Raw genomic sequence first — 15,084 nt, forward strand, 5'->3', positions numbered from 1 at the left:
TTCCTTATTTACTTGTAAAAATGCTGGTCCAATTTATCCCCCTTGTAAAAATGCAACCATAGAAAGAAAGAGGTACCTGGGAATATGTAATAGGAAAGAAATTTATATGTTTTAAAGATCATAAGAAAGCGAACCTCAAGTGTTCGTTAACATAAACAACATTATCCTCAGAACGATCGTAAATAGCATCAAAATAAAAATGTCCCAACTGTTAAATTTTTTTTTCATTTTTTAATTCACTAATAGTTGTCACACTCTCTTTTAGTATATATAGGAATCATGTAAACTAACCTTAACAGTGCCTCTGGTTCAAACGTGGAGCAATACAGCAGGAAGGTTATTCAAATGACCTGCATCAAATAACCAAAAACTAAGAAACCCTAAAATCAAAACTATCACATGAAAAATTATAAATGTAATTTGCTATAAAGTTTAATTTTGGTTTATATTTGCATGTAAAGAAATGACTGAATTAGAAAAATGGTCCCTATGGTAGAACGAAAATAACAGATTCAATCCAACTTCAGATTTCATTACAACCCTTGAAGAACAAAAGAAGCAGCCAATATGTCTTTGTCCTAAAAATGAAAGTTTTTGTCTAATGAAAATGGAATGTTTTTTTTAAGTGAAAGTAATATGCTAATGATTCAGTACCTGTCAATCTGAGCATGATTAAAAGGTTGAGTATGACAGGTCTTGACTTAATCAGATCTTTTCAATAAAAAAATTATCAACTAACCCTAAATGACTTAATTATTAAGTGCGGAAGTCTAATATAGTTATTAATTCAACATAATACAACAATAAATGTGCGAATTGTTTGTCGAAAAACTCATAGTCCTTGTGATCGTTTGAACCTTAGCCAAATAGATTTTTTTTTTAATTTTTGTTTCCAACTGAAAAAACATACCACTCTGCTGTTGTACCAAGCTGGTGATATTTTTTGCTGTCATTCTCTACAGCTTGCTAGCTGCCCAAACAGGTCTTGACTTCCGCTGCTTTTATGAATAAAATAAATTTTGGTTTGACTCATTTATTTATTTATTTATTTTCCTTGCAATGAAATCATTATGAAAAATTGATGTTCGTATATTTCTACAACGAGTGGATGTGATTCTTAATTATGATAATTGTGGTAATGTCAAGAATTTACCAAATAGGGAGAGTTTCTCATCGCCCAAGTTTCAATTGGACAGAAACTTGGAATCATGCAACCTGGTTGCACGATGAATGAGAAATTTAATATTTGGAAATTAGACTAATTCGTTGACAAAGTGTCAAGTGAAGGACTAGGAGATCGAGTACACAAAGATGTGTATTGATCAAGTCCACCACAAGGGTAACAAATATATTCGTCATGATTTACTAAAGGATTAGTAAATATGATTATACTTATAAGATTAAGTGTAATTCTGAATTGATTGAAAATGTTTAAATCAATAGCAGAACGAATAAAAGAATCAAGTAGGCAGAAAGATAAAAGTTTCTCTATTCTAAGAAGAAGGGAGAGTACCTTTTATACTTTATGATATGTCTTAATGATTAAGAACCATATTTCAATTGATCCTCTAAAAAAGTCTTAGTACAAGTGTATGTATAAGAAGAGGAATCAAGAATTGAAGAAATGGTTAAATCAAGAAGTCAATCATACTTCATTCCAAAACAAGTCTTAGAGTTAAGATTGTAATATTGAGTGACAAGTCTTAAGAAGGTTTATAACATTCATCAAATGTAGAATTTGGAAAAAGGTTTTCCTATTCTCGCACATTTGAAATTGGAAAGTTGTAATGTCTTGGATAAGACAAATACCAACTAGGACCAATTTTATGAAATGTTTTGTCTTGATAAAGGCTACACTAACTCTTGAATATTTGTTTGTCAAGAAATGTTTATTGACAAGAGAATCTTATATGTCAAGGAGTCAGTGGGAGTCTTAATGGTCTTGAAAGGTTTCAAGAACAAATCAAAAACAAACCTTATCAATCATCACTAGCACACGAGTAGAGGTTTACAGCCTATCGTGTTAACATTACCTTGTTTCTGTGCCGTTCCAATTGACTTAATTATGCACGTGAGCCCTATGTGTTCTCATTTGAATGCATAAAAGGCAAGGACCTTGATCAATTGAAAGTACATTGATAGGAAAGAGTGAGCTGCTTAACTACTTGGAAGACATGGTGGGCAACCGTGTTACCATAAGGCAAGAAATCAAGATTGAGAAGGTTCGGTCCATATGAGTTTGGATTTGTTGCAAACTTTGGGTTTGACAAATTCACATGGATAGGAACACATACACCATTAAAATCTAAGTGTCATAAGATTCCCTCCTTCATGAAAATGACTGTGAGGAAATGCTTTCACTAAGGAAGATTTTAAGAAGATAGTGATTGTGAAATTGTATTCTCGAATTCGATTATGGTTACGGTATTCCTTTCCATGATTCGAATTGTGAGATTTGGCAATTAGTCTGAATTGTTTAGACACACATATGAGCTATCTAAGGCAAATGTGTATAAAGAAGCCTTGATAAAAGATTATCAAACCATTGGGTATTAGAATTATGAACTTAAAGAAATCCAATAGGCATTGTTTTTCTAAAGGTTAAGTTGTTTCTGAATACATGTCAAAGCTAGTGGGAGCATAAGTGTTATGTTTATAATAATCATCATGATAGTGGGAGCATAAATGTTATGATTGTAGGATTATTAAGACAAGTATTGCAAGTTAGCAATATTAATTATAGAAAAACAAGAGTTATACCTTGCAAAGTCGTAAGGGTTGTAAAGTTGTTTTACTATAATTAAGGGAGAGAATATTATGCTTCATTTCGAATCTAAAGGCTTAGGTTTTGGAATATTAATATTTTTAGTCAAGGATACATAGTGTGTTCTTAAATTTCGATCATGATTACGGCATTCCTCTTCATAGTTCGAATTGTGAGAACGTAGCACATAAAATATTATGGCAGAAGATTGATAAAGTATCAAATCTTCATATAAGACATTATGCATTGTGTACCATACGATTCGGGTATAGGATCGATTGCAAATGCTATAATATTTGACCATTCTAAAATTTTCCAAATGTCTAGCGCATTTAGAGGGAAAAAGGACAAGAATCGGTTTTGACTAAGATAATTAAACAACTATCAAAGGACAATCCAAAGTTCGCCGAGGATTGGTTGCTTGTGAGTAGTTGGAAGTATAGTATTGGATGAACCATATCGACATTATTATGAATAGATAAGATTCTATTAAGAATGAGTTGTCATATGGAAAATATGGAAACATTTCCATATTGGAAATTGGATATTGAGAATCAATGTCTAGATTAGAAACTTTTATGCAAAAGGATGTTCAAAGGAATGTACTTTGAGTGAGAGACATCATTTCTAAGGAATTTTCTTGTAACAATCTCCGATAGAGGAATTTGTAATTTCATTGGTAATAGTCATTGTGACTTTAGTGCAGTGACATTACGAAAGGATCATTGCATAAAATGTTAGAATCTAACATATTCCATAAGTGGCAAGAATTTGGTATTATTTCACTCATGAAAAAGGATTAGGAGTTGTGAAATGAGTATGGTTGGAAATGTGTTCATTTGATCTATTTCACAAAGTAAGAACCATAGGTAAACATTGTGTGCATGCTAAGAGCATGGGACAAATGTTGTAAAAATTCAAGTAAGAAGTTGATTACCTGAAACAACAAATAATGAGTAATCGACATGGTAATAAATAAAAGGTGTTTTATTTATATTCAAAGGTTTGAGGGCATATGGGATTAGTATTATTCTTGTGTTTCACTTTGCATGTTTTGACTTCCTGAATAATTTAATTGGTTCAGAACAGTCAAATTATTCAAACGGGCCACAGTCGTTCATATGTTGGAAGTAGATATGAATGAAGACTGTCGTGAATTGGTGTGTGGATTGTCTAAAGAGTATTAGACATAAGCAAATGTTTGCTGCAACGTTCATGAGTGCTTATGAATATGATTTAAGCATTAGATTAAACCCACGCTCACTTGGATCACTTCATGGATTTTATCACGAGTGATTGGTGAGATGATAACATCTTATATTCTTGAAACCAAGATGTGTGAGTTGTATCTTGCGAGTCGGTTGCACATTGATAATATGTAAACGCACCAGTAACTTGGTGTTATAAAATATATTGTTGTGTGTGATTCAGTGAGTGAGTGCAAGCGAGCATTGAGTCAAAGTTTATCCGTTCATTTTATCCAAAGTAAGATAAAAGCGATATCTGTGGCCCCCTCGATGATTTAGTGATGGCACCTAAGCGCTTGGCCAAGCCGGGACTAATTTGATGTGTTCAAATTGTAGTCTGTTGTCAGTCGTCATAAATCTGAATTCGGGAAATAGCACATAGACAGAGAGAATGATTTAGATCCATGTCTCAGTTTATACGATATCTAGAATGGAGGAATATATGATCCCTTATCTAAAGGACACGCGTATCTGATAAGATCAGAGTTGACAGCGGCTTTAGAAAGCTACGATTGCAGATCAGGATTTGAAGTCATACGCATAATAGTTATTAGACTTATCAAAGTGGGAGACTGTTGGATTAGTGTCTAAGTCCATAACTATTTTGGTATGTACTTGACTCGATGGTGCATGGTCCTTTTGGGTTACCTTCACAAAAAAAACTTGATAGGATGAATTATGGAGAGAAAGGATTAATTATGATTTATTAATATATTATGAGAATAATATATTAAAGGAGAAATCATATTGTGTAATAATATTAGTCAAGAATTAATAAGAATTAAGTTTGTGACTAAAAGAGATTAATTAAACTTAAGGGACTGGAATTGTATTTATAAGATAATTGCAATTGGGCCATGGATTATCTCTTAATATAAGGTTGGACGAATTATATGGGGAAACCCATTAGAAATCGTCCAAGGCTTGTTAAGGAAGGAGTCCAAGGGTTGCTTAGGGCTTAAGCATCCAAATTAGGGTTTCATTGTTAGATAACCCTAATAGCCTCTCTATTTAAAGGACCCTTATGGCTCAAAAAGGTGGTGAACTTGTTGATTAGGGTTTCCACACGTTTTGGGCAGCCTCCTTCTCTTCTCTTCTTCATCCTCTTGCTCTTGGTGTTTGTGAACCATTAGAGGAGTGACATTTGTGACTCTAAGCTTTCTAAAGTCAATACAAGAAGGATTTGAGATTGTTATTGCTACATAACAATCAAGGTATGATCTAAAACCTAATTCATATGTTATATTGATTATCATATACTAGATCTAGGGTTTATAGTCTTGGATGGATTGCATGTACAATAGAGAAACCTAGATCCAAGCATTAGGGTTTGTATGAGCACATAGGATGTTCTTATGGCTAAAACCCATCAGTTTGATCATTGGACTTACATTGGAAAGAATTTGGAATGTTAAGGGCTAAATAGTAAATTCCGGTTCTAATTTGAAAAGGATTTGTTGAGGAGGGGTTGTTAGGTAACTGTTGGACTTAATTTGTAAAGGATTTCAGGAGGCAGGGTTAAAAAGGTAAATTGTGGACTTAAATTGTAAGGCTTTCTGAAGAAAGGGTTTAAAGGGTAAAATATGTGTTTTATTTCGAAAATATTGTTGAAGGGAGGGGCCGATTATGTCATTATGGAAATAAGTTTGGAGAGGCACGGGTATTAAACTCCCGTCTAAACCCTAACCCTAAACGGATGTGCAACCGTCACCCTCAATCCTTATGCCTCCCACCACCGGCTGCCACCCCACCTGCTTGTTTCTCCGACCGGCCAAGCCACCGAAGACCTAAGATGACCCACAAACCACTACTCCCAGCGAAAACCACCCATCGGTGCTATTTCACAGCCGTTGACCGCCGTTGTTTCACCATCCTCGTGATTTCCTCCAGCCGTCACTATTTCATTGTCATCCGACCACCATGACCACTGCCGTGACGAGCGTTGTTGATGCTGCCTATTCGACGAAGATGGACGAGGATCAAGCGCCTCCTTCTCCGTCGCTTCTGTCGCATCTTCTCTCCGTCATGCTGCTAACGTTGCCGCCTTTTTGTTTCACTTCTACCACCGTGCGCCACCATGTGGGTGGTTGGGGTTGTTTTGTGAACAAATAGAGTGTATATTTTGTAGTGAGTGGGTGTCGTGTGAGGGTTTGTTGGCCGGAAAAATCAAGAAAGCCACCGCCACCACCGTGAGATGGTGGCTGCCATCTGAAATCCGTTGTTGTCGCTGCCGTGAGCCACCAGGTGGGTGGCTGGAGTGTTTACTATTTTTGAAATGTGTGTTTAGGCGTTTTGTTTAGCTGGAGTGTGTATTATTTTTGAAGTGTGTGTATGTGCACCATAGGATGTTGTAGTATACTAAAACCCTTCAATACAAACATTCATAATAACATCCCATGTCAAAACCCAAGTGTCAATAATCAAAACATGCTATCATAAAACAATATCATAGTGTAATCCCAAAGATCTCATGTGCGAAAAACCATAGTGTGATGCGTTGCGATTGAGCCGGCTCCTTTCCATTGAAAACGAAGTACCTTAAACCAAAACTGTAAACCGTATGCATGAAGCTTCGTGAGTTCCCCCATCATACCACATACCATATAACAAACATATTGTTTAGCTTATCCAAGTACTGGACTACCCCTTCGGTCTCTTTCAACTGGTAATTGCCTAGCATATTAGGGTGCTAGCCTACCCCTTCGATCTTGTCGATTGGTACCTAGCCTAGAATATTGTAATGCCTGTGTTTCTGGGCCAGTCATTACTGTCGATGTAATAGTATAGGTTAACCTTTGTAACCCGTTTTGAAATAATAAAGATGTATTATTTGAGTATTATGTGTTTTGTGCTTAATTGTGTGACTTAAATGAATTAAGGATAAAAATAAGCGTCAAAATTAAATGTTTGATAAACCTGATATCTATGAAGGATGTGGTAGTGGTCGTGAAAAGGTTTCCGAATATATAAAGAATGCCGAATCTGAGTTATAACAAAGAAGTTATGACCTGTCAAAGTTTCGCGACAGAAACGGCACGACGTTGTATGACGTAAAATATGAATTTAAGATAGAGCGATATCTAGCCTTAGTGATCTGAACGAAAGTCGTAGAATATGTTAAACCGAGAGCGTTCATAAAAAGAACGTCTAAATCTGATTTCATATGAGGAAGTTATGATTTTTCAAAGTTTCGACTTAGCGATATGCAACCCAAAGTTTGAATATGAGATCGAGTGGTTTCGAAACAATCTAAATGAGAATTGAAAATCTCGTCGATAGTAGCCCAACGGTGAAAATACAGACGAAAATGGATGTTAGATGAAGAAGATATGATTTTCTAATGGAGTTTTCATGTCCCGGCTTACTGAAATAATATAATAAAAGTTAAAATCAAAATTAGCTGACGGAGTCTAAATGAAAGTTGTAGAGCATAGTCTCACCTACGCGTGGATATAAAGAATGTCAAAAATGGAGCTCATATGCGAAAGATATGAATTTTAGAAATATAGAAATGCGGAGTACGCCCAACGTACTCATGGTTCATGGTCTGGGTTGGGCCACGTCGCCCTACTTCAGCACTCGAGTGCCCCGGGTCCGTAAGCAGTGACGCATTCGGTCTGATCCACTTAGTACGCCCAGCATACATGTCGACGAGCCAGTACACCCAGCGTACTTGATGTACGCTCATCATACTACTTGCAGAGGGACTACGCCCAGCGTACTCTGAAGTTACGCCCATCGTAATCGCAGGGATCAATCCCTATGAATAGAACTCAAGGGCTGCCGAGTTTTGTTGCTCATTTCTTTCCTCTCACTTCTTATTCTCTCGTTTTACGTGTAAAATATACCCCCGAAGCCCCGGTATCATCCCGACACCCGAAGCAAGTCCCAACGCTCCGAAGTTCCTAAGAAGATTATATTTCGAAGCCGAAACTCTGTCCGCGTAAAGCCCGGTTTTTGGGAAAACATCCTGGTTTTATCGGAAACAATTGTTTTAAGAGACGAGGTGTTGTCCGATCATCGTCTTATCAAGTGAGTGTATATTCCTTTTCTTCTAACACATAGATACGAAATATTCTCTACAAAATACGTGTTATGTGTTTGTATATTATTTGCTTATTTGAAATAATTATTGAATGAATGATTTGTACAGGTTTTAGGCTGTATATAAATGTATATATTTTTATTTACTAATATGTTGGGTAGAACATGGGTAAACATTTGTTGTGTGATGAAATAAAATGATGAGAGGCCTCGATGTGATTGTAATCTAGTTGTCCAGCAGAATATGGATGACGACCACAGACTTTTCTAGACAATTCAGTGGAATGCTGGCAGGCTCATAACCTGTAGGTGTAGTGAACTTGGGTATTCATTTGTTGTATTCTATCCCCTCATGGTTGCCTTAGGACATTCATTGTTGAGGAAACCCCTCTGCAGTAGTGTCCGTCCCGATGAAAATCCTAGATCAGATCCCTTGTAATAATTGTTGTCATAGGGACGTAAAGTGAGGATAATGGGAATGGGTAATTGGGTTATTGTTGGTTGGTGAAATTAAATATAATTATTTATTGTGGGTTGAAAACCCTATATGCTCACCAGGCTCCCAAGTCTGACCCACTCAGTTTCTTTGTATTACTGGTAGTGGCGCGAGAGCATAAGTTGGGGAACTTATGAAGATATTTTTGTTTATAGACCAATAGTTGTATATAACTATGTAAGGTCTATGTTTTATTGTTTATGCTTTTGTGTCTGTATCGGAACATGACATCCCGAGTTTTGATATATAATGAAAATATATTTCTTTAAGAAATGCTTTGATAAATCTTATTTTATCATGTAATGTTTTGGGGACAAATTCCGCAACTCTTTTTAAATCAATGGATTTACTCTGAAATTATTTTAAAAGCATAAATGAAACCGGTCTTTTCTGGCCGTGATTTTGGGGATGTCACACATATCAGGGTGCTGACCTACCCATTCGGTCCTTTCGACCGGTACCTTGCCTAGCACATCAGGGTGCTGGCCTACCCATTTAGTCCTTTCGACCGGTACCAGGGACTATTTCACCCCATACTCTACCACATAGCATCCTAGTGCATAAACATATAATCATATATTGCCTAGCTTATTTGGGTGCTGACATACCCCTTCGGCCCTATCGACCGGTACTGAGGCCTATCCTACCCCTCCTATCACATATCACATAACATCATATCATACTGACACATAATCATAACAAATAGCACCATACCAAATAATTATCTCAAAGACAATTATCCCTACTATAACTCTTACTAGTGGGTCGGCCTTGGTGCCTTAGACCCACTTCTACTGGAAGGTAACTCACCTCATGCTGCTGAACTTCACCGTAAGAAATCCTTAGCCGTTGTCCTGGAAACTCCTCGAGCTATCAATACCACAATATCACCCAATTAGCAATTGGGCTCTATACCATGTTCCATAATCCATACTTGGGGTAAAATGACCATTTTACCCCTGGCCCAACAAGATACATAACTCAGGCCCAAGTCCAACACCAATTAAGACCAAGACTCCAAAATCCATAAAGGCCCACTAATGGCCCAAATCTATTTTGGACCTAACCGAAGAAGGCCTAATCTCCAAAAAGGCCTGAATTACTAAATGGCTACCCTAACCAACTCCTGGTCCATGGTCCAAGGCCTAAAAGTCAACAAAACAAAGTGAGGCAACTAGACAGAGTACACCTTGCGTACTCATCTGGTACGCTAAGCATACACCTGTTAGGGCTAGTATGCACTGCGTACCAGGTGGGTACACCCATCGTACTCCTCTGAGGTTCAACCTTCTCCAAATAAGCACTTAATCACTTTAGCCCTTGCTCCAACTCTCCAGTCTGACTTCTAAAGGTGACTTTTCAAGTAAAGTGAGCAACGTTACTAACATGCATTGCTTAATGGGACTCTAAAGCTCAAAAGAGCTTAATGGATGGTCTTAACTCATGCTTGGACTCAAACACTTCACAAAGCTTGCATCTTTATGAAAGAGGGGACCTTAGAATGTCTAGATCTACAAGTTTGAGTCCTTAAAACAACCCTAGCTCACCAAGCCCAAGAAAAAGGCTAACAATGGCCAAAAACCAACCCAAAAGAGGATCTATGAAATTGAAGGTCAAGATCAGAGCTTTTTACCTCTAATGGGTTGCAAAATATGAGAACTTTCTAGATCTACAAGCTCCCTTCCATGATCAATACTTGAACACCACCTTCCTCTTCTTGTACACACACACTAACAAGTCTTATTTTAAGCTCCAAACTTCATCCAAGGCAATCTAGGGTTTCAAGGATGTGAAAAGAGGTGGTGGCTGACTTGAAACGACCTAAGGAAGGAAATAATGTGTAACACCCGTGTTTCTAGGCTAGGCATTAATGATGATGTAATAGTCTAGGTAAACCGTTGTAATTTGTTTTGAAATAATAAAGATGTATTACTTGAGTATTATATGTTTTATGTTTAATTATTATGATTTAATAAGTTAAGAATAAAAATAAGTGCCAAAAATAAATATTAGATAAACCTGATATCTATGGAGAAAGTTGTAGTGGTTGAAACAAGGATTTCGGAGATATAAATAGGCCTGACAATGGAGTGGATTTTGACCCTGATCCGATCCAAACCCTTAACAGTTATACGGATTTGGAGCATAGTTTTTGATCCGTTTACCCGTTAATGACCCGTACCCGCTAACTCTTTTATTAAAAGGGTCGGGTATGGATCATCACCGATCCGATCCGTTTATAACCCGCCCCATATAAATTTTAGAATTATACATTTATATTTTATATTGCCTAAAGTTTACATTAAATTCCAATCGGAAGTCCAAAGAGAAAAGGCCAAAGACTAAAATGTTTTTACATAGGACTCGAGGAATCAACTTCTAGACTTCCAATCTTCTCCCAAGAGTCATGATTTCATTTCATTTATATTTCATCATGTAATCACCAATTTCATTTATAAATCAATAAGTTCATTTATCAATCGGAAGAAGTTTGTAATTGCTATTCTCTATCAATGCAATCGTTGGTCAAAAACCAATCGGAAGTAACTAAAATAATGATTTTCCAATAGAAAGTTCTCGAGTACATAATGTGTTTTCTAAATCAACACTTAGTTTTATTTTATAAATGTGATTTTATGATTTAAGTAAAATATGTTTGATTATTCAAAAAACCTACGAGTTACGGGGCGGGTTTGGATATTTGCTAATTCGGTGGACAAGGGTATGGGTTTGATTATTCAAAACCTTGCGGGTTACGGAGGGGGTTTGGATCGGGTTTTGAAATTTGTTAAAAAGGTTTGGATGAAGGTCAATTCGCTCCAAACCCGCCCCATTGCCAGGTCTAGATATAAAGAATACCGAAATCCGAGTTATAACGAAGAAGTTATGACCTGTCGAAGTTTCGCGACAGAACCGGCACGACGTTGTATGACGTAAAAAGTGAATTTACGATAAAGTGATTTTAGCCTTAGCGATCTAAATGAAATTCGTAGTGTTCGTTAAACCGAGAGTGTGCATAAAAAGAATGTCCAAATCTGACTTCGTATGAGGAAGTTATGAATTTTCTAAGATTTGGCATAGCAATATGCAGTCCGAAACTTGAATTTTAGATCGAGTGATTTTTAGTCGAAACAACCTAAATGAGAAGTTATGAATTTTTAACGGACTTTTTCTATCCCGGCCTGTTAAAAATATAACTTTAAAAATAAAGTCAAAATTAGCCGATGGAGTCTAAACGAAAGTTGTAGAGCATAGTCTCACCTATGCGTAGATATAAAGAACGTAAAAACGGAGCCTGTATACGAAATTTACGAATTTTTGAAGTTTGAAAATTTGGAGTACGCCCAGCGGATAGGAGTACGACCAGCGTACTCATGTTCACGGTCCGAGATTGGCCACGTAGCCCTACTCTTTAGCATGATGGACACATGTCGTAGCCTTGACACGTCCGATATGATCCCCTCGTACGCCCAACGTACTGGCTGAAGAAGGAGTACGCCTAGCGTACTCTAAAGTTACGCCCAACGTAACACGACTTTTCAGCCCCTATAAATAGTGATTGAAGCCAGCCGTATTATTGTTTACAAAATTCACTCTTCTCACCCTCTACTTTACTTTTTGCTACACTAAATACCCCCAAGCCTAATATATCATCCTAGCATCAAAAGCAAGTCTCGTAGAGCCCGAAGATCCCGAGAAAAAGAATTTTCGAGCCGAAACTCTGTCCGCGTGAAGTCTAGTTTTTGGGAAAACATCCCGGTTTTATCAGAAACGATCGTTTTAAGAAACGAAGTGTTGCCCAATTATCGTTAAATCAAGTGAGTGTATAGTCACTTTCATCTTACACATAGATATGAAGTATTTTAAATAAAATATGTGCTATGTGTGTGTCTGTGTGTGTGTGTGTGTATATATATATATATATATATATATTGTTTGTTTATTTGAGATGGATGTTGAATGAATATTTTATACATGTTTTAAATTATTTAAACTTTATATGTATTTTATATCTATGAATATGTTGGATAGAACATGGGTAGATAAATAATGAGGGATGAAAGATGATATAGATGAATGTTGGCAGCTGCGCCATAACCCTTAGGTGTTTTTGATTTAAGTGTTCACCAGTTGTAATCTAAATATCCTGGAAGCTGCGCCTAATGGATAATTTTTGCAGTTGTGCCTAATAAATACAACTTAATCCTGGCAGCTGCGCCTAAAGGATAATATCGGTAGTTATGCCTAATAGAGAACGTCATAATCCCGACAGCTGTGCCTAGATGATAATATCGGCAGTCACGCCTAAAAGATAACATGGGTAGCTGCGCCTAGCAGATGATATTGGCAGCTACGCCTGGTTGAGAACAACACAATCCTGGCAGCTGCGCCTAAAGGATAATATTGATAGTTGTGCCTAATAGAGAACGTTGGCAGTTGTGCTATTGGCAACGAAGGACTTTGTGCCTATACCTTAGGACAATCCTTTGGAATGAATGAGTGAATGATAAAGGATTCTTAGGGTGGAACCTTAAGAAACTGCAGAAGTATCCCTTAAGCAGTGTTGTTAACCCGATGATGATCCTTAAGCTAGGTCCCTTTTTATAGATGTTTAGGGACATAAAGTGAGGATAACGGGAACGCGTAATCAGGGTTATTGTTGATTGATGAAATTAATAAATTTATTGTTAGTTGTTGAAATCAATAAATTTATTGTTGGTTGATGAAAATTAATAAATTTATTTATTGTGGGTTGATAACCCTATATGCTCAACAGGCTCCCAAGTCTGATCCACTCAGCTTTTTATATTGCAGGTAATGGACCCAGAGCATAGTTGGATGATGACGAGGGATTTTTGGATTTTAGGCCATTAGTTGTAAATAACTGTTGTAAGGCTTATAGTGTATTGTTTATGCTTTTGGTCTGTATTGGAACATGACATCCCGAGGTTTTTTTATATAATGAAAATATATTTCTTTAAGAAATACTTTGACAAAATTTTATTATATTTTGTTTTGGGAACAGATTCCACAACATCTTTTGAAAGATTACTCTGATTTTATTTTAAGAGATAAACTAAATCGGTCTTTTCTGGTCGAGAAAAATGGGGATGTCACATAATGTGGCTTATATAGGGCACAAGTCGAGAAATTAGGGTTTTGTTCTGAAGGAAGTACACCCCGTGTACCCCTTTGTACGCCCAACGTACTCAAAACCACTTATGATCATTCACTTTCATACGTTGGGCGTACCCCAGCTTACACCGGGCGTACCCAGCTGAACATGTGCATGCATCGTTGCATGCATGAGGCTGATCTGTCAAGTATTTCCATTAGGGGCTAATTTTGCCAAAACCTTCAAAGTGTCATAACTCACTTGTCCTAAGTCCGTTTCCAACGAACCTTATACCCACGAAAAGGTGGCGAGAATCCCTACGCTCTTAGCAATACACCCTAGCCTTAAAGCCTTCTGATTAAAACCCAAAACCATTAAAAGACCGAGATGTCAATTTACAGTCATACCCTTGGCTTCCGAAGACATAATTGAATACATGGTTCACTTAGACCCTAGAAACTACATCTGATATGGGATAAATCCTTCCTTGCCCAAAGCTTATAACCCCCATGTCAACTGATGACTGGGTCACAGCCCCCAGCAACGAAGCAATCCGAAACCGGGTGTTACACATACATGGAGGAGATTTTGGGATCCTGCCTCCAACACTCCTCTTCTTTCTCCACTTTCTCCTTAACTAACTTCTCCACCCTCTGTAGAAGCTCCTGTTGATCCCTTCTTGCTCCTTCAATGCATGTTCCACCCGATCAAGCTTAGCCTTGAGGTCCTTAGTGGACCGAGAAACATGGTCGACAACCTGTAAAAGGCAACGGTAAGAAAACTATAGACAAAAATAAAAGAGCACAAAGATACTTGAAGATTGTGCGAAAGAGATTAACTTCTTCATCGCCTCATCCACTCCAAGATTCTCCAGGTCAAAGACCTCAGTTGATTTCCTCTTCTGGGATCATGGAGTCTTAAAGTCAAATCTATGGAGGCTCTTTTAGGAGGGAGAGAAGATGAGGTCTTCTCCTTCTTAACCACCTGTTGACTCTTTTAGACTACACTATAAATACACATGTATACCACACACTACACACAACCAGACTTACTTCAACACTTATACTCTGTTACATATTTCCATTTCTATAATTCACATTTCAATCAATGCAATTAAATAAGGCGGGTGATCATTATCACCTCCCAAGGTTTTGTGTCGAAGATCTTAGTAAGGCGGGTGATCATTATCACCTCCCAAGGTTTCAATCAATGCAATTTTGTTCTCAATTCGATAATCACTTCAAATATAACACCACAACCTCTCATTCACTTTGGTTGATATCATTTGATTGTTTTTTTGATCAAAACACTTTATATGCACAGAAAGGTATTGACGAGCCCCACAATTCTATCTAGTTACTTTTGGCTTAACACATACCGAACTAAAAACCATACTCCATGGAGGAAACCTAACGAA

Source organism: Lactuca sativa, chromosome 5 (assembly GCF_002870075.4).
Source record: "Lactuca sativa cultivar Salinas chromosome 5, Lsat_Salinas_v11, whole genome shotgun sequence".
Lineage (NCBI taxonomy): Eukaryota > Viridiplantae > Streptophyta > Magnoliopsida > Asterales > Asteraceae > Lactuca > Lactuca sativa.